Genomic DNA, 20,190 nt, shown 5'->3' on the forward strand with positions numbered 1-20,190 from the left:
AGTGCATTTGAATCCAGCGTTTCTGGTCTCCACTCTCGTTTCAAGAGCAGCAGAGGAAGGTGAGCACGAGCGCTTGGAATCCGCTCCCAGTTCCGAAGGGCAGGGAGGGAAAGTCCTTGCAGATCATCTTCAGCGCACAGTGAGCTTTGCAACTCTGCAACACACATTGCTGTCACTCCTCCCTTTTTGCCTGAAAGACCAGCTGAATCCACCATCTCTGTGCCCGCTCTCTGCTGAGCAGCAACAGAGATAGTAGAGCAGGAATTTTTAGACCTGCCTAAAACAGCAGAAGAGCCTTGAAAAAAATCTCCTGCTTGATCATGTTTTGCACACAGTGAGCTTTAAACTGTGACACAAACATTGCTGTCACTCCTCACTTTATCTCCTAAAAGTGCATTTGAATCCAAAGTTTCTGGTGCGCTCTCTCGTTTGGAGAGGAGTTGTGACAGTGGAGGAGCAGCGCTTGGACTCTAATCCCACAGACGAAGGGCCAGCAGGGAAACTCCTGCAGGGCATCTTCAGCACACAGTGAGCTTTGCAATTCTGCAACACACATTGCTGTAACTCCTCCTTTTCCTGCCTGGAAGACCAATTGATTCCAACATCTCTGTGCCCACTCTCTGCTGAGCAGCAACAGAGAGAAGGAATGTTTAGACTGGGCTAAAACAGCAGAAGAGCCTTGCAAAAAAGCTCCTCCTGATCATGTTTAGCACACAGTGAGCTTTAAACTGTGACACAAACATTGCTGTCACTCTTCACTCTTTCTCCTAAAAGACCATTTCAATCCAAGAACTCCGTTGCCAGCACTCTGCTGAGCAGCAGAGTGAGCAGGAATGTCTGCAATCTGTAAGGCAGTGGAAGAGACAGGCCTGAAGGCTGCTCTTGTGCTTCTTCAACACACTGAGCTTTACAACTGTGACACACACACTGTTGTCACTCCTCATTGTAGCTCCTAAAAGTGCATTTGAATCCAGCGTTTCTGGTCTCCCCTCTCGTTTCAAGAGCAGCAGAGGAAGGTGAGCACGAGCGCTTGGAATCCGCTCCCAGTTCCGAAGGGCAGGGAGGGAAAGTCCTTGCAGATCATCTTCAGCGCACAGTGAGCTTTGCAACTCTGAAACACACATTGCTGTCACTCCTCACTTCATCTCCTAATAATCCGTTTGAATCCATGGTCTCTCCCGCCCTCTCTCGTTTGAACAGCAGCAGTGACAGGTGAACACGATCTCTTGGCCTCTGCTCCCACAGCTGAAGAGCCCGGAGTGAAAGCTCCGGCAGGGCATCTTCAGCACGCAGTCAGCTTTGCAACTGTGACACATATATTGCTCTCGCTCCGCACTTTCCTACCTCAAAGTCCAATTGAATCCAAAATCTCTGTGCCCTTTCTCTGCTTGGCAGAAGCAGAGTAGAGCAGGAACCTTTAGCCAATGCTAAAAGAGCAGAAGAGACAGTCCAGAAAGTTCCCACTGATCATCTTCTGCGCACAGCGAGCTTTGCAACTCTGCAACACACATTGCTGTCACTCCTCCCTTTTTGCCTGAAAGACCAGCTGAATCCACCATCTCTGTGCCCGCTCTCTGCTGAGCAGCAACAGAGAGAGTAGAGCAGGAATTTTTAGACCTGCCTAAAACAGCAGAAGAGCCTTGAAAAAAATCTCCTGCTTGATCATGTTTTGCACACAGTGAGCTTTAAACTGTGACACAAACATTGCTGTCACTCCTCACTTTATCTCCTAAAAGTGCATTTGAATCCAAAGTTTCTTGTGCGCTCTCTCGTTTCGAGAGGAGTTGTGACAGGGGAGGAGCAGCGCTTGGACTCTAATACCACAGACGAAGGGCCAGCAGGGAAACTCCTGCAGGGCATCTTCAGCACACAGTGAGCTTTGCAACTCTGCAAAACACATTGCTGTAACTCCTCCTTCTCCTGCCTGGAAGACCAATTGATTCCAACATCTCTGTGCCCACTCTCTGCTGAGCAGCAACAGAGAGAGTAGAGCAGGAATGTTTAGACTGGGCTAAAACAGCAGAAGAGCCTTGCAAAAAAGCTCCTCCTGATCATGTTTAGCACACAGTGAGCTTTAAACTGTGACACAAACATTGCTGTCACTCTTCACTCTTTCTCCTAAAAGACCATTTCAATCCAAGAACTCCGTTGCCAGCACTCTGCTGAGCAGCAGAGTGAGCAGGAATGTCTGCAATCTGTAAGGCAGTGGAAGAGACAGGCTGAAGGCTGCTCTTGTGCTTCTTCAACACACTGAGCTTTACAACTTTGACACACACACTGTTGTCACTCCTCATTGTAGCTCCTAAAAGTGCATTTGAATCCAGCGTTTCTGGTCTCCACTCTCGTTTCCAGTGCAGCAGAGGCAGGTGAGCACGAGCGCTTGGAATCCGCTCCCAGTTCCGAAGGGCAGGGAGGGAAAGTCCTTGCAGATCATCTTCAGCGCACAGTGAGCTTTGCAACTCTGAAACACACATTGCTGTCACTCCTCACTTCATCTCCTAATAATCCGTTTGAATCCATGGTCTCTCCCGCCCTCTCTCGTTTGAACAGCAGCAGTGACAGGTGAACACGATCTCTTGGCCTCTGCTCCCACAGCCGAAGAGCCCAGAGTGAAAGCTCCGGCAGGGCATCTTCAGCACGCAGTCAGCTTTGCAACTGTGACACATATATTGCTCTCGCTCCGCACTTTCCTACCTCAAAGTCCAATTGAATCCAAAATCTCTGTGCCCTTTCTCTGCTGGGCAGAAGCAGAGTAGAGCAGGAACCTTTAGCCAATGCTAAAAGAGCAGAAGAGACAGTCCAGAAAGTTCCCACTGATCATCTTCAGCGCACAGCGAGCTTTGCAACTCTGCAACACACATTGCTGTCACTCCTCCCTTTTTGCCTGAAAGACCAGCTGAATCCACCATCTCTGTGCCCGCTCTCTGCTGAGCAGCAACAGAGAGAGTAGAGCAGGAATTTTTAGACCTGCCTAAAACAGCAGAAGAGCCTTGAAAAAAATCTCCTGCTTGATCATGTTTTGCACACAGTGAGCTTTAAACTGTGACACAAACATTGCTGTCACTCCTCACTTTATCTCCTAAAAGTGCATTTGAATCCAAAGTTTCTGGTGCGCTCTCTCGTTTCGAGAGGAGTTGTGACAGGGGAGGAGCAGCGCTTGGACTCTAATCCCACAGACGAAGGGCCAGCAGGGAAACTCCTGCAGGGCATCTTCAGCACACAGTGAGCTTTGCAACTCTGCAAAACACATTGCTGTAACTCCTCCTTAGGTCTTCCAGGCAGGAAAGCCTGGAAGACCTATTGATTCCAACATCTCTGTGCCCACTCTCTGCTGAGCAGCAACAGAGAGAGTAGAGCAGGAATGTTTAGACTGGGCTAAAACAGCAGAAGAGCCTTGCAAAAAAGCTCCTCCTGATCATGTTTAGCACACAGTGAGCTTTAAACTGTGACACAAACATTGCTGTCACTCTTCACTCTTTCTCCTAAAAGACCATTTCAATCCAAGAACTCCGTTGCCAGCACTCTGCTGAGCAGCAGAGTGAGCAGGAATGTCTGCAATCTGTAAGGCAGTGGAAGAGACAGGCCTGAAGGCTGCTCTTGTGCTTCTTCAACACACTGAGCTTTACAACTGTGACACACACACTGTTGTCACTCCTCATTGTAGCTCCTAAAAGTGCATTTGAATCCAGCGTTTCTGGTCTCCACTCTCGTTTCAAGAGCAGCAGAGGCAGGTGAGCACGAGCGCTTGGAATCCGCTCCCAGTTCCGAAGGGCAGGGAGGGAAAGTCCTTGCAGATCATCTTCAGCGCACAGTGAGCTTTGCAACTCTGAAACACACATTGCTGTCACTCCTCACTTCATCTCCTAATAATCCGTTTGAATCCATGGTCTCTCCCGCCCTCTCTCGTTTGAACAGCAGCAGTGACAGGTGAACACGATCTCTTGGCCTCTGCTCCCACAGCCAAAGAGCCCGGAGTGAAAGCTCCGGCAGGGCATCTTCAGCACGCAGTCAGCTTTGCAACTGTGACACATATATTGCTCTCGCTCCGCACTTTCCTACCTCAAAGTCCAATTGAATCCAAAATCTCTGTGCCCTTTCTCTGCTGGGCAGAAGCAGAGTAGAGCAGGAACCTTTAGCCAATGCTAAAAGAGCAGAAGAGACAGTCCAGAAAGTTCCCACTGATCATCTTCAGCGCACAGCGAGCTTTGCAACTCTGCAACACACATTGCTGTCACTCCTCCCTTTTTGCCTGAAAGACCAGCTGAATCCACCATCTCTGTGCCCGCTCTCTGCTGAGCAGCAACAGAGATAGTAGAGCAGGAATTTTTAGACCTGCCTAAAACAGCAGAAGAGCCTTGAAAAAAATCTCCTGCTTGATCATGTTTTGCACACAGTGAGCTTTAAACTGTGACACAAACATTGCTGTCACTCCTCACTTTATCTCCTAAAAGTGCATTTGAATCCAAAGTTTCTGGTGCGCTCTCTCGTTTCGAGAGGAGTTGTGACAGGGGAGGAGCAGCGCTTGGACTCTAATCCCACAGACGAAGGGCCAGCAGGGAAACGCCTGCAGGGCATCTTCAGCACACAGTGAGCTTTGCAACTCTGCAAAACACATTGCTGTAACTCCTCCTTCTCCTGCCTGGAAGACCAATTGATTCCAACATCTCTGTGCCCACTCTCTGCTGAGCAGCAACAGAGAGAGTAGAGCAGGAATGTTTAGACTGGGCTAAAACAGCAGAAGAGCCTTGCAAAAAAGCTCCTCCTGATCATGTTTAGCACACAGTGAGCTTTAAACTGTGACACAAACATTGCTGTCACTCTTCACTCTTTCTCCTAAAAGACCATTTCAATCCAAGAACTCCGTTGCCAGCACTCTGCTGAGCAGCAGAGTGAGCAGGAATGTCTGCAATCTGTAAGGCAGTGGAAGAGACAGGCCTGAAGGCTGCTCTTGTGCTTCTTCAACACACTGAGCTTTACAACTGTGACACACACACTGTTGTCACTCCTCATTGTAGCTCCTAAAAGTGCATTTGAATCCAGCGTTTCTGGTCTCCACTCTCGTTTCAAGAGCAGCAGAGGCAGGTGAGCACGAGCGCTTGGAATCCGCTCCCAGTTCCGAAGGGCAGGGAGGGAAAGTCCTTGCAGATCATCTTCAGCGCACAGTGAGCTTTGCAACTCTGAAACACACATTGCTGTCACTCCTCACTTCATCTCCTAATAATCCGTTTGAATCCATGGTCTCTCCCGCCCTCTCTCGTTTGAACAGCAGCAGTGACAGGTGAACACGATCTCTTGGCCTCTGCTCCCACAGCCGAAGAGCCCGGAGTGAAAGCTCCGGCAGGGCATCTTCAGCACGCAGTCAGCTTTGCAACTGTGACACATATATTGCTCTCGCTCCGCACTTTCCTACCTCAAAGTCCAATTGAATCCAAAATCTCTGTGCCCTTTCTCTGCTGGGCAGAAGCAGAGTAGAGCAGGAACCTTTAGCCAATGCTAAAAGAGCAGAAGAGACAGTCCAGAAAGTTCCCACTGATCATCTTCAGCGCACAGCGAGCTTTGCAACTCTGCAACACACATTGCTGTCACTCCTCCCTTTTTGCCTGAAAGACCAGCTGAATCCACCATCTCTGTGCCCGCTCTCTGCTGAGCAGCAACAGAGATAGTAGAGCAGGAATTTTTAGACCTGCCTAAAACAGAAGAAGAGCCTTGAAAAAAATCTCCTGCTTGATCATGTTTTGCACACAGTGAGCTTTAAACTGTGACACAAACATTGCTGTCACTCCTCACTTTATCTCCTAAAAGTGCATTTGAATCCAAAGTTTCTTGTGCGCTCTCTCGTTTGGAGAGGAGTTGTGACAGGGGAGGAGCAGCGCTTGGACTCTAATCCCACAGACGAAGGGCCAGCAGGGAAACGCCTGCAGGGCATCTTCAGCACACAATGAGCTTTGCAACTCTGCAAAACACATTGCTGTAACTCCTCCTTTTCCTGCCTGGAAGACCTATTGATTCCAACATCTCTGTGCCCACTCTCTGCTGAGCAGCATCAGAGAGAGTAGAGCAGGAATGTTTAGACTGGGCTAAAACAGCAGAAGAGCCTTGCAAAAAAGCTCCTCCTGATCATGTTTAGCACACAGTGAGCTTTAAACTGTGACACAAACATTGCTGTCACTCTTCACTCTTTCTCCTAAAAGACCATTTCAATCCAAGAACTCCGTTGCCAGCACTCTGCTGAGCAGCAGAGTGAGCAGGAATGTCTGCAATCTGTAAGGCAGTGGAAGAGACAGGCCTGAAGGCTGCTCTTGTGCTTCTTCAACACACTGAGCTTTACAACTGTGACACACACACTGTTGTCACTCCTCATTGTAGCTCCTAAAAGTGCATTTGAATCCAGCGTTTCTGGTCTCCACTCTCGTTTCAAGAGCAGCAGAGGCAGGTGAGCACGAGCGCTTGGAATCCGCTCCCAGTTCCGAAGGGCAGGGAGGGAAAGTCCTTGCAGATCATCTTCAGCGCACAGTGAGCTTTGCAACTCTGAAACACACATTGCTGTCACTCCTCACTTCATCTCCTAATAATCCGTTTGAATCCATGGTCTCTCCCGCCCTCTCTCGTTTGAACAGCAGCAGTGACAGGTGAACACGATCTCTTGGCCTCTGCTCCCACAGCCGAAGAGCCCGGAGTGAAAGCTCCGGCAGGGCATCTTCAGCACGCAGTCAGCTTTGCAACTGTGACACATATATTGCTCTCGCTCCGCACTTTCCTACCTCAAAGTCCAATTGAATCCAAAACTCTGTGCCCTTTCTCTGCTGGGCAGAAGCAGAGTAGAGCAGGAACCTTTAGCCAATGCTAAAAGAGCAGAAGAGACAGTCCAGAAAGTTCCCACTGATCATCTTCAGCGCACAGCGAGCTTTGCAACTCTGCAACACACATTGCTGTCACTCCTCCCTTTTTGCCTGAAAGACCAGCTGAATCCACCATCTCTGTGCCCGCTCTCTGCTGTGCAGCAACAGAGATAGTAGAGCAGGAATTTTTAGACCTGCCTAAAACAGCAGAAGAGCCTTGAAAAAAATCTCCTGCTTGATCATGTTTTGCACACAGTGAGCTTTAAACTGTGACACAAACATTGCTGTCACTCCTCACTTTATCTCCTAAAAGTGCATTTGAATCCAAAGTTTCTTGTGCGCTCTCTCGTTTCGAGAGGAGTTGTGACAGGGGAGGAGCAGCGCTTGGACTCTAATACCACAGACGAAGGGCCAGCAGGGAAACTCCTGCAGGGCATCTTCAGCACACAGTGAGCTTTGCAACTCTGCAAAACACATTGCTGTAACTCCTCCTTCTCCTGCCTGGAAGACCAATTGATTCCAACATCTCTGTGCCCACTCTCTGCTGAGCAGCAACAGAGAGAGTAGAGCAGGAATGTTTAGACTGGGCTAAAACAGCAGAAGAGCCTTGCAAAAAAGCTCCTCCTGATCATGTTTAGCACACAGTGAGCTTTAAACTGTGACACAAACATTGCTGTCACTCTTCACTCTTTCTCCTAAAAGACCATTTCAATCCAAGAACTCCGTTGCCAGCACTCTGCTGAGCAGCAGAGTGAGCAGGAATGTCTGCAATCTGTAAGGCAGTGGAAGAGACAGGCTGAAGGCTGCTCTTGTGCTTCTTCAACACACTGAGCTTTACAACTGTGACACACACACTGTTGTCACTCCTCATTGTAGCTCCTAAAAGTGCATTTGAATCCAGCGTTTCTGGTCTCCACTCTCGTTTCCAGTGCAGCAGAGGCAGGTGAGCACGAGCGCTTGGAATCCGCTCCCAGTTCCGAAGGGCAGGGAGGGAAAGTCCTTGCAGATCATCTTCAGCGCACAGTGAGCTTTGCAACTCTGAAACACACATTGCTGTCACTCCTCACTTCATCTCCTAATAATCCGTTTGAATCCATGGTCTCTCCCGCCCTCTCTCGTTTGAACAGCAGCAGTGACAGGTGAACACGATCTCTTGGCCTCTGCTCCCACAGCCGATGAGCCCGGAGTGAAAGCTCCGGCAGGGCATCTTCAGCACGCAGTCAGCTTTGCAACTGTGACACATATATTGCTCTCGCTCCGCACTTTCCTACCTCAAAGTCCAATTGAATCCAAAATCTCTGTGCCCTTTCTCTGCTGGGCAGAAGCAGAGTAGAGCAGGAACCTTTAGCCAATGCTAAAAGAGCAGAAGAGACAGTCCAGAAAGTTCCCACTGATCATCTTCAGCGCACAGCGAGCTTTGCAACTCTGCAACACACATTGCTGTCACTCCTCCCTTTTTGCCTGAAAGACCAGCTGAATCCACCATCTCTGTGCCCGCTCTCTGCTGAGCAGCAACAGAGATAGTAGAGCAGGAATTTTTAGACCTGCCTAAAACAGCAGAAGAGCCTTGAAAAAAATCTCCTGCTTGATCATGTTTTGCACACAGTGAGCTTTAAACTGTGACACAAACATTGCTGTCACTCCTCACTTTATCTCCTAAAAGTGCATTTGAATCCAAAGTTTCTGGTGCGCTCTCTCGTTTGGAGAGGAGTTGTGACAGGGGAGGAGCAGCGCTTGGACTCTAATCCCACAGACGAAGGGCCAGCAGGGAAACTCCTGCAGGGCATCTTCAGCACACAATGAGCTTTGCAACTCTGCAAAACACATTGCTGTAACTCCTCCTTTTCCTGCCTGAAAGACCTATTGATTCCAACATCTCTGTGCCCACTCTCTGCTGAGCAGCAACAGAGAGAGTAGAGCAGGAATGTTTAGACTGGGCTAAAACAGCAGAAGAGCCTTGCAAAAAAGCTCCTCCTGATCATGTTTAGCACACAGTGAGCTTTAAACTGTGACACAAACATTGCTGTCACTCTTCACTCTTTCTCCTAAAAGACCATTTCAATCCAAGAACTCCGTTGCCAGCACTCTGCTGAGCAGCAGAGTGAGCAGGAATGTCTGCAATCTGCAAGGCAGTGGAAGAGACAGGCCTGAAGGCTGCTCTTGTGCTTCTTCAACACACTGAGCTTTACAACTGTGACACACACACTGTTGTCACTCCTCATTGTAGCTCCTAAAAGTGCATTTGAATCCAGCGTTTCTGGTCTCCACTCTCGTTTCAAGAGCAGCAGAGGCAGGTGAGCACGAGCGCTTGGAATCCGCTCCCAGTTCCGAAGGGCAGGGAGGGAAAGTCCTTGCAGATCATCTTCAGCGCACAGTGAGCTTTGCAACTCTGAAACACACATTGCTGTCACTCCTCACTTCATCTCCTAATAATCCGTTTGAATCCATGGTCTCTCCCGCCCTCTCTCGTTTGAACAGCAGCAGTGACAGGTGAACACGATCTCTTGGCCTCTGCTCCCACAGCCGAAGAGCCCGGAGTGAAAGCTCCGGCAGGGCATCTTCAGCACGCAGTCAGCTTTGCAACTGTGACACATATATTGCTCTCGCTCCGCACTTTCCTACCTCAAAGTCCAATTGAATCCAAAACTCTGTGCCCTTTCTCTGCTGGGCAGAAGCAGAGTAGAGCAGGAACCTTTAGCCAATGCTAAAAGAGCAGAAGAGACAGTCCAGAAAGTTCCCACTGATCATCTTCAGCGCACAGCGAGCTTTGCAACTCTGCAACACACATTGCTGTCACTCCTCCCTTTTTGCCTGAAAGACCAGCTGAATCCACCATCTCTGTGCCCGCTCTCTGCTGTGCAGCAACAGAGATACTAGAGCAGGAATTTTTAGACCTGCCTAAAACAGCAGAAGAGCCTTGAAAAAAATCTCCTGCTTGATCATGTTTTGCACACAGTGAGCTTTAAACTGTGACACAAACATTGCTGTCACTCCTCACTTTATCTCCTAAAAGTGCATTTGAATCCAAAGTTTCTGGTGCGCTCTCTCGTTTCGAGAGGAGTTGTGACAGGGGAGGAGCAGCGCTTGGACTCTAATCCCACAGACGAAGGGCCAGCAGGGAAACGCCTGCAGGGCATCTTCAGCACACAGTGAGCTTTGCAACTCTGCAAAACACATTGCTGTAACTCCTCCTTCTCCTGCCTGGAAGACCAATTGATTCCAACATCTCTGTGCCCACTCTCTGCTGAGCAGCATCAGAGAGAGTAGAGCAGGAATGTTTAGACTGGGCTAAAACAGCAGAAGAGCCTTGCAAAAAAGCTCCTCCTGATCATGTTTAGCACACAGTGAGCTTTAAACTGTGACACAAACATTGCCGTCACTCTTCACTCTTTCTCCTAAAAGACCATTTCAATCCAAGAACTCCGTTGCCAGCACTCTGCTGAGCAGCAGAGTGAGCAGGAATGTCTGCAATCTGTAAGGCAGTGGAAGAGACAGGCCTGAAGGCTGCTCTTGTGCTTCTTCAACACACTGAGCTTTACAACTGTGACACACACACTGTTGTCACTCCTCATTGTAGCTCCTAAAAGTGCATTTGAATCCAGCGTTTCTGGTCTCCACTCTCGTTTCAAGAGCATCAGAGGAAGGTGAGCACGAGCGCTTGGAATCCGCTCCCAGTTCCGAAGGGCAGGGAGGGAAAGTCCTTGCAGATCATCTTCAGCGCACAGTGAGCTTTGCAACTCTGAAACACACATTGCTGTCACTCCTCACTTCATCTCCTAATAATCCGTTTGAATCCATGGTCTCTCCCGCCCTCTCTCGTTTGAACAGCAGCAGTGACAGGTGAACACGATCTCTTGGCCTCTGCTCCCACAGCCAAAGAGCCCGGAGTGAAAGCTCCGGCAGGGCATCTTCAGCACGCAGTCAGCTTTGCAACTGTGACACATATATTGCTCTCGCTCCGCACTTTCCTACCTCAAAGTCCAATTGAATCCAAAATCTCTGTGCCCTTTCTCTGCTGGGCAGAAGCAGAGTAGAGCAGGAACCTTTAGCCAATGCTAAAAGAGCAGAAGAGACAGTCCAGAAAGTTCCCACTGATCATCTTCAGCGCACAGCGAGCTTTGCAACTCTGCAACACACATTGCTGTCACTCCTCCCTTTTTGCCTGAAAGACCAGCTGAATCCACCATCTCTGTGCCCGCTCTCTGCTGAGCAGCAACAGAGAGAGTAGAGCAGGAATTTTTAGACCTGCCTAAAACAGCAGAAGAGCCTTGAAAAAAATCTCCTGCTTGATCATGTTTTGCACACAGTGAGCTTTAAACTGTGACACAAACATTGCTGTCACTCCTCACTTTATCTCCTAAAAGTGCATTTGAATCCAACGTTTCTGGTGCGCTCTCTCGTTTCGAGAGGAGTTGTGACAGGGGAGGAGCAGCGCTTGGACTCTAATACCACAGACGAAGGGCCAGCAGGGAAACTCCTGCAGGGCATCTTCAGCACACAGTGAGCTTTGCAACTCTGCAAAACACATTGCTGTAACTCCTCCTTCTCCTGCCTGGAAGACCAATTGATTCCAACATCTCTGTGCCCACTCTCTGCTGAGCAGCATCAGAGAGAGTAGAGCAGGAATGTTTAGACTGGGCTAAAACAGCAGAAGAGCCTTGCAAAAAAGCTCCTCCTGATCATGTTTAGCACACAGTGAGCTTTAAACTGTGACACAAACATTGCTGTCACTCTTCACTCTTTCTCCTAAAAGACCATTTCAATCCAAGAACTCCGTTGCCAGCACTCTGCTGAGCAGCAGAGTGAGCAGGAATGTCTGCAATCTGTAAGGCAGTGGAAGAGACAGGCTGAAGGCTGCTCTTGTGCTTCTTCAACACACTGAGCTTTACAACTTTGACACACACACTGTTGTCACTCCTCATTGTAGCTCCTAAAAGTGCATTTGAATCCAGCGTTTCTGGTCTCCACTCTCGTTTCCAGTGCAGCAGAGGCAGGTGAGCACGAGCGCTTGGAATCCGCTCCCAGTTCCGAAGGGCAGGGAGGGAAAGTCCTTGCAGATCATCTTCAGCGCACAGTGAGCTTTGCAACTCTGAAACACACATTGCTGTCACTCCTCACTTCATCTCCTAATAATCCGTTTGAATCCATGGTCTCTCCCGCCCTCTCTCGTTTGAACAGCAGCAGTGACAGGTGAACACGATCTCTTGGCCTCTGCTCCCACAGCCGATGAGCCCGGAGTGAAAGCTCCGGCAGGGCATCTTCAGCACGCAGTCAGCTTTGCAACTGTGACACATATATTGCTCTCGCTCCGCACTTTCCTACCTCAAAGTCCAATTGAATCCAAAATCTCTGTGCCCTTTCTCTGCTGGGCAGAAGCAGAGTAGAGCAGGAACCTTTAGCCAATGCTAAAAGAGCAGAAGAGACAGTCCAGAAAGTTCCCACTGATCATCTTCAGCGCACAGCGAGCTTTGCAACTCTGCAACACACATTGCTGTCACTCCTCCCTTTTTGCCTGAAAGACCAGCTGAATCCACCATCTCTGTGCCCGCTCTCTGCTGAGCAGCAACAGAGATAGTAGAGCAGGAATTTTTAGACCTGCCTAAAACAGCAGAAGAGCCTTGAAAAAAATCTCCTGCTTGATCATGTTTTGCACACAGTGAGCTTTAAACTGTGACACAAACATTGCTGTCACTCCTCACTTTATCTCCTAAAAGTGCATTTGAATCCAAAGTTTCTGGTGCGCTCTCTCGTTTGGAGAGGAGTTGTGACAGGGGAGGAGCAGCGCTTGGACTCTAATCCCACAGACGAAGGGCCAGCAGGGAAACTCCTGCAGGGCATCTTCAGCACACAATGAGCTTTGCAACTCTGCAAAACACATTGCTGTAACTCCTCCTTTTCCTGCCTGAAAGACCTATTGATTCCAACATCTCTGTGCCCACTCTCTGCTGAGCAGCAACAGAGAGAGTAGAGCAGGAATGTTTAGACTGGGCTAAAACAGCAGAAGAGCCTTGCAAAAAAGCTCCTCCTGATCATGTTTAGCACACAGTGAGCTTTAAACTGTGACACAAACATTGCTGTCACTCTTCACTCTTTCTCCTAAAAGACCATTTCAATCCAAGAACTCCGTTGCCAGCACTCTGCTGAGCAGCAGAGTGAGCAGGAATGTCTGCAATCTGCAAGGCAGTGGAAGAGACAGGCCTGAAGGCTGCTCTTGTGCTTCTTCAACACACTGAGCTTTACAACTGTGACACACACACTGTTGTCACTCCTCATTGTAGCTCCTAAAAGTGCATTTGAATCCAGCGTTTCTGGTCTCCACTCTCGTTTCAAGAGCAGCAGAGGCAGGTGAGCACGAGCGCTTGGAATCCGCTCCCAGTTCCGAAGGGCAGGGAGGGAAAGTCCTTGCAGATCATCTTCAGCGCACAGTGAGCTTTGCAACTCTGAAACACACATTGCTGTCACTCCTCACTTCATCTCCTAATAATCCGTTTGAATCCATGGTCTCTCCCGCCCTCTCTCGTTTGAACAGCAGCAGTGACAGGTGAACACGATCTCTTGGCCTCTGCTCCCACAGCCGAAGAGCCCGGAGTGAAAGCTCCGGCAGGGCATCTTCAGCACGCAGTCAGCTTTGCAACTGTGACACATATATTGCTCTCGCTCCGCACTTTCCTACCTCAAAGTCCAATTGAATCCAAAACTCTGTGCCCTTTCTCTGCTGGGCAGAAGCAGAGTAGAGCAGGAACCTTTAGCCAATGCTAAAAGAGCAGAAGAGACAGTCCAGAAAGTTCCCACTGATCATCTTCAGCGCACAGCGAGCTTTGCAACTCTGCAACACACATTGCTGTCACTCCTCCCTTTTTGCCTGAAAGACCAGCTGAATCCACCATCTCTGTGCCCGCTCTCTGCTGTGCAGCAACAGAGATACTAGAGCAGGAATTTTTAGACCTGCCTAAAACAGCAGAAGAGCCTTGAAAAAAATCTCCTGCTTGATCATGTTTTGCACACAGTGAGCTTTAAACTGTGACACAAACATTGCTGTCACTCCTCACTTTATCTCCTAAAAGTGCATTTGAATCCAAAGTTTCTGGTGCGCTCTCTCGTTTCGAGAGGAGTTGTGACAGGGGAGGAGCAGCGCTTGGACTCTAATCCCACAGACGAAGGGCCAGCAGGGAAACGCCTGCAGGGCATCTTCAGCACACAGTGAGCTTTGCAACTCTGCAAAACACATTGCTGTAACTCCTCCTTCTCCTGCCTGGAAGACCAATTGATTCCAACATCTCTGTGCCCACTCTCTGCTGAGCAGCATCAGAGAGAGTAGAGCAGGAATGTTTAGACTGGGCTAAAACAGCAGAAGAGCCTTGCAAAAAAGCTCCTCCTGATCATGTTTAGCACACAGTGAGCTTTAAACTGTGACACAAACATTGCCGTCACTCTTCACTCTTTCTCCTAAAAGACCATTTCAATCCAAGAACTCCGTTGCCAGCACTCTGCTGAGCAGCAGAGTGAGCAGGAATGTCTGCAATCTGTAAGGCAGTGGAAGAGACAGGCCTGAAGGCTGCTCTTGTGCTTCTTCAACACACTGAGCTTTACAACTGTGACACACACACTGTTGTCACTCCTCATTGTAGCTCCTAAAAGTGCATTTGAATCCAGCGTTTCTGGTCTCCACTCTCGTTTCAAGAGCATCAGAGGCAGGTGAGCACGAGCGCTTGGAATCCGCTCCCAGTTCCGAAGGGCAGGGAGGGAAAGTCCTTGCAGATCATCTTCAGCGCACAGTGAGCTTTGCAACTCTGAAACACACATTGCTGTCACTCCTCACTTCATCTCCTAATAATCCGTTTGAATCCATGGTCTCTCCCGCCCTCTCTCGTTTGAACAGCAGCAGTGACAGGTGAACACGATCTCTTGGCCTCTGCTCCCACAGCCAAAGAGCCCGGAGTGAAAGCTCCGGCAGGGCATCTTCAGCACGCAGTCAGCTTTGCAACTGTGACACATATATTGCTCTCGCTCCGCACTTTCCTACCTCAAAGTCCAATTGAATCCAAAATCTCTGTGCCCTTTCTCTGCTGGGCAGAAGCAGAGTAGAGCAGGAACCTTTAGCCAATGCTAAAAGAGCAGAAGAGACAGTCCAGAAAGTTCCCACTGATCATCTTCAGCGCACAGCGAGCTTTGCAACTCTGCAACACACATTGCTGTCACTCCTCCCTTTTTGCCTGAAAGACCAGCTGAATCCACCATCTCTGTGCCCGCTCTCTGCTGAGCAGCAACAGAGAGAGTAGAGCAGGAATTTTTAGACCTGCCTAAAACAGCAGAAGAGCCTTGAAAAAAATCTCCTGCTTGATCATGTTTTGCACACAGTGAGCTTTAAACTGTGACACAAACATTGCTGTCACTCCTCACTTTATCTCCTAAAAGTGCATTTGAATCCAACGTTTCTGGTGCGCTCTCTCGTTTCGAGAGGAGTTGTGACAGGGGAGGAGCAGCGCTTGGACTCTAATACCACAGACGAAGGGCCAGCAGGGAAACTCCTGCAGGGCATCTTCAGCACACAGTGAGCTTTGCAACTCTGCAAAACACATTGCTGTAACTCCTCCTTCTCCTGCCTGGAAGACCAATTGATTCCAACATCTCTGTGCCCACTCTCTGCTGAGCAGCATCAGAGAGAGTAGAGCAGGAATGTTTAGACTGGGCTAAAACAGCAGAAGAGCCTTGCAAAAAAGCTCCTCCTGATCATGTTTAGCACACAGTGAGCTTTAAACTGTGACACAAACATTGCTGTCACTCTTCACTCTTTCTCCTAAAAGACCATTTCAATCCAAGAACTCCGTTGCCAGCACTCTGCTGAGCAGCAGAGTGAGCAGGAATGTCTGCAATCTGTAAGGCAGTGGAAGAGACAGGCTGAAGGCTGCTCTTGTGCTTCTTCAACACACTGAGCTTTACAACTTTGACACACACACTGTTGTCACTCCTCATTGTAGCTCCTAAAAGTGCATTTGAATCCAGCGTTTCTGGTCTCCACTCTCGTTTCCAGTGCAGCAGAGGCAGGTGAGCACGAGCGCTTGGAATCCGCTCCCAGTTCCGAAGGGCAGGGAGGGAAAGTCCTTGCAGATCATCTTCAGCGCACAGTGAGCTTTGCAACTCTGAAACACACATTGCTGTCACTCCTCACTTCATCTCCTAATAATCCGTTTGAATCCATGGTCTCTCCCGCCCTCTCTCGTTTGAACAGCAGCAGTGACAGGTGAACACGATCTCTTGGCCTCTGCTCCCACAGCCGATGAGCCCGGAGTGAAAGCTCCGGCAGGGCATCTTCAGCACGCAGTCAGCTTTGCAACTGTGACACATATATTGCTCTCGCTCCGCACTTTCCTACCTCAAAGTCCAATTGAATCCAAAATCTCTGTGCCCTTTCTCTGCTGGGCAGAAGCAGAGTAGAGCAGGAACCTTTAGCCAATGCTAAAAGAGCAGAAGAGACAGTCCAGAAAGTTCCCACTGATCATCTTCAGCGCACAGCGAGCTTTGCAACTCTGCAACACACATTGCTGTCACTCCTCCCTTTTTGCCTGAAAGACCAGCTGAATCCACCATCTCTGTGCCCGCTCTCTGCTGAGCAGCAACAGAGATAGTAGAGCAGGAATTTTTAGACCTGCCTAAAACAGCAGAAGAGCCTTGAAAAAAATCTCCTGCTTGATCATGTTTTGCACACAGTGAGCTTTAAACTGTGACACAAACATTGCTGTCACTCCTCACTTTATCTCCTAAAAGTGCATTTGAATCCAAAGTTTCTGGTGCGCTCTCTCGTTTGGAGAGGAGTTGTGACAGGGGAGGAGCAGCGCTTGGACTCTAATCCCACAGACGAAGGGCCAGCAGGGAAACTCCTGCAGGGCATCTTCAGCACACAATGAGCTTTGCAACTCTGCAAAACACATTGCTGTAACTCCTCCTTTTCCTGCCTGAAAGACCTATTGATTCCAACATCTCTGTGCCCACTCTCTGCTGAGCAGCAACAGAGAGAGTAGAGCAGGAATGTTTAGACTGGGCTAAAACAGCAGAAGAGCCTTGCAAAAAAGCTCCTCCTGATCATGTTTAGCACACAGTGAGCTTTAAACTGTGACACAAACATTGCTGTCACTCTTCACTCTTTCTCCTAAAAGACCATTTCAATCCAAGAACTCCGTTGCCAGCACTCTGCTGAGCAGCAGAGTGAGCAGGAATGTCTGCAATCTGCAAGGCAGTGGAAGAGACAGGCCTGAAGGCTGCTCTTGTGCTTCTTCAACACACTGAGCTTTACAACTGTGACACACACACTGTTGTCACTCCTCATTGTAGCTCCTAAAAGTGCATTTGAATCCAGCGTTTCTGGTCTCCACTCTCGTTTCAAGAGCAGCAGAGGCAGGTGAGCACGAGCGCTTGGAATTCGCTCCCAGTTCCGAAGGGCAGGGAGGGAAAGTCCTTGCAGATCATCTTCAGCGCACAGTGAGCTTTGCAACTCTGAAACACACATTGCTGTCACTCCTCACTTCATCTCCTAATAATCCGTTTGAATCCATGGTCTCTCCCGCCCTCTCTCGTTTGAACAGCAGCAGTGACAGGTGAACACGATCTCTTGGCCTCTGCTCCCACAGCCGAAGAGCCCGGAGTGAAAGCTCCGGCAGGGCATCTTCAGCACGCAGTCAGCTTTGCAACTGTGACACATATATTGCTCTCGCTCCGCACTTTCCTACCTCAAAGTCCAATTGAATCCAAAACTCTGTGCCCTTTCTCTGCTGGGCAGAAGCAGAGTAGAGCAGGAACCTTTAGCCAATGCTAAAAGAGCAGAAGAGACAGTCCAGAAAGTTCCCACTGATCATCTTCAGCGCACAGCGAGCTTTGCAACTCTGCAACACACATTGCTGTCACTCCTCCCTTTTTGCCTGAAAGACCAGCTGAATCCACCATCTCTGTGCCCGCTCTCTGCTGTGCAGCAACAGAGATACTAGAGCAGGAATTTTTAGACCTGCCTAAAACAGCAGAAGAGCCTTGAAAAAAATCTCCTGCTTGATCATGTTTTGCACACAGTGAGCTTTAAACTGTGACACAAACATTGCTGTCACTCCTCACTTTATCTCCTAAAAGTGCATTTGAATCCAAAGTTTCTGGTGCGCTCTCTCGTTTCGAGAGGAGTTGTGACAGGGGAGGAGCAGCGCTTGGACTCTAATCCCACAGACGAAGGGCCAGCAGGGAAACGCCTGCAGGGCATCTTCAGCACACAGTGAGCTTTGCAACTCTGCAAAACACATTGCTGTAACTCCTCCTTCTCCTGCCTGGAAGACCAATTGATTCCAACATCTCTGTGCCCACTCTCTGCTGAGCAGCATCAGAGAGAGTAGAGCAGGAATGTTTAGACTGGGCTAAAACAGCAGAAGAGCCTTGCAAAAAAGCTCCTCCTGATCATGTTTAGCACACAGTGAGCTTTAAACTGTGACACAAACATTGCCGTCACTCTTCACTCTTTCTCCTAAAAGACCATTTCAATCCAAGAACTCCGTTGCCAGCACTCTGCTGAGCAGCAGAGTGAGCAGGAATGTCTGCAATCTGTAAGGCAGTGGAAGAGACAGGCCTGAAGGCTGCTCTTGTGCTTCTTCAACACACTGAGCTTTACAACTGTGACACACACACTGTTGTCACTCCTCATTGTAGCTCCTAAAAGTGCATTTGAATCCAGCGTTTCTGGTCTCCACTCTCGTTTCAAGAGCATCAGAGGCAGGTGAGCACGAGCGCTTGGAATCCGCTCCCAGTTCCGAAGGGCAGGGAGGGAAAGTCCTTGCAGATCATCTTCAGCGCACAGTGAGCTTTGCAACTCTGAAACACACATTGCTGTCACTCCTCACTTCATCTCCTAATAATCCGTTTGAATCCATGGTCTCTCCCGCCCTCTCTCGTTTGAACAGCAGCAGTGACAGGTGAACACGATCTCTTGGCCTCTGCTCCCACAGCCAAAGAGCCCGGAGTGAAAGCTCCGGCAGGGCATCTTCAGCACGCAGTCAGCTTTGCAACTGTGACACATATATTGCTCTCGCTCCGCACTTTCCTACCTCAAAGTCCAATTGAATCCAAAATCTCTGTGCCCTTTCTCTGCTGGGCAGAAGCAGAGTAGAGCAGGAACCTTTAGCCAATGCTAAAAGAGCAGAAGAGACAGTCCAGAAAGTTCCCACTGATCATCTTCAGCGCACAGCGAGCTTTGCAACTCTGCAACACACATTGCTGTCACTCCTCCCTTTTTGCCTGAAAGACCAGCTGAATCCACCATCTCTGTGCCCGCTCTCTGCTGAGCAGCAACAGAGAGAGTAGAGCAGGAATTTTTAGACCTGCCTAAAACAGCAGAAGAGCCTTGAAAAAAATCTCCTGCTTGATCATGTTTTGCACACAGTGAGCTTTAAACTGTGACACAAACATTGCTGTCACTCCTCACTTTATCTCCTAAAAGTGCATTTGAATCCAACGTTTCTGGTGCGCTCTCTCGTTTCGAGAGGAGTTGTGACAGGGGAGGAGCAGCGCTTGGACTCTAATACCACAGACGAAGGGCCAGCAGGGAAACTCCTGCAGGGCATCTTCAGCACACAGTGAGCTTTGCAACTCTGCAAAACACATTGCTGTAACTCCTCCTTCTCCTGCCTGGAAGACCAATTGATTCCAACATCTCTGTGCCCACTCTCTGCTGAGCAGCATCAGAGAGAGTAGAGCAGGAATGTTTAGACTGGGCTAAAACAGCAGAAGAGCCTTGCAAAAAAGCTCCTCCTGATCATGTTTAGCACACAGTGAGCTTTAAACTGTGACACAAACATTGCTGTCACTCTTCACTCTTTCTCCTAAAAGACCATTTCAATCCAAGAACTCCGTTGCCAGCACTCTGCTGAGCAGCAGAGTGAGCAGGAATGTCTGCAATCTGTAAGGCAGTGGAAGAGACAGGCTGAAGGCTGCTCTTGTGCTTCTTCAACACACTGAGCTTTACAACTTTGACACACACACTGTTGTCACTCCTCATTGTAGCTCCTAAAAGTGCATTTGAATCCAGCGTTTCTGGTCTCCACTCTCGTTTCCAGTGCAGCAGAGGCAGGTGAGCACGAGCGCTTGGAATCCGCTCCCAGTTCCGAAGGGCAGGGAGGGAAAGTCCTTGCAGATCATCTTCAGCGCACAGTGAGCTTTGCAACTCTGAAACACACATTGCTGTCACTCCTCACTTCATCTCCTAATAATCCGTTTGAATCCATGGTCTCTCCCGCCCTCTCTCGTTTGAACAGCAGCAGTGACAGGTGAACACGATCTCTTGGCCTCTGCTCCCACAGCCGATGAGCCCGGAGTGAAAGCTCCG

Source organism: Lathamus discolor, chromosome W, assembly GCF_037157495.1.
Source record: "Lathamus discolor isolate bLatDis1 chromosome W, bLatDis1.hap1, whole genome shotgun sequence".
NCBI lineage: Eukaryota > Metazoa > Chordata > Aves > Psittaciformes > Psittacidae > Lathamus > Lathamus discolor.